The sequence below is a fragment of the Gavialis gangeticus genome, unplaced genomic scaffold (genome assembly GCF_001723915.1).
Source record: "Gavialis gangeticus isolate Ggan-Ray unplaced genomic scaffold, GavGan_comp1, whole genome shotgun sequence".
Lineage (NCBI taxonomy): Eukaryota > Metazoa > Chordata > Crocodylia > Gavialidae > Gavialis > Gavialis gangeticus.
Window position 1 is genome coordinate 1,443,098 of NW_017729031.1, and position 877 is coordinate 1,443,974.

Here is an 877-nt window from a genome sequence, read left to right on the forward strand (position 1 = left end):
CGCCCCCCGCCCGGCGCGTCACGCGGCGCCCTGCCCCGTGCCCCGCCACCATTGGCCGAGCCCCGCGCAGGGCCGCGCGCCATTGGTCGCTGCCCCGTGTGAAATCAGCCAATGAGACGGCGACTTGAGGTTGCCAGGGTTACCGATGCTGTGAGCAGGCTGAGTGGAAGTGGCTGCAGGTCCTTCGGCCGGCGCGGGTGCGTGCGGCGGCGGCGGCGGGAGGTTGCGGGTCTGTGCGGGGGAGGCGGTTGCGGGTCCGTGGGCGGACTGAGCCCTCTGAGCTTACCTGCATCAATCCCTCCTCGCTGCTGCCCTCCATCCAATCTCCCCCCGCCGCTGCAGTCACAAATCTTGCTGCTGGAGACCTCTCTCTCTCTGTTTCCCTTTCTTTCCCCCCCACCGTAATTTCCCCAAATGCCTAGGATCCAGACCTCAATCAGTGACTGATTTAATATCTGATATTTTGTGACCTTTAAACACCGAAGTGTTTAAGCCTTGGGCCCCCCCTCTCTCTCTCTCTTCGGTAAAAAAATGTTGTGCTCTATTTAACTCCCTCATGGGTGAAACTGACTCGGCTCCCTCAGTATCAAGGCCTGGGGAGTGCCTAAAACTAGAGGTCTTGTCAGTTCCAGGACCCTTACTAAAGACTTAGGCCACTCCGGAAAAACAAAGCCACAGGCCTTAATGAAGCATAGGCGAGTAATTAGCAGTGTTTATACTGAATTTTGGGGAGTAAGTTTTTAGCAGTCTTTCTGTGCCATGGCTATGTCCTTTACCTTATTCTTGGGTGGTTACTATGTGGCAGTTGAAAGACAAGGAATAGCTAAACATGTCGAGCAGCAGTTAACAATGTTTTGGAGCCCCTGGTGGAAATGAG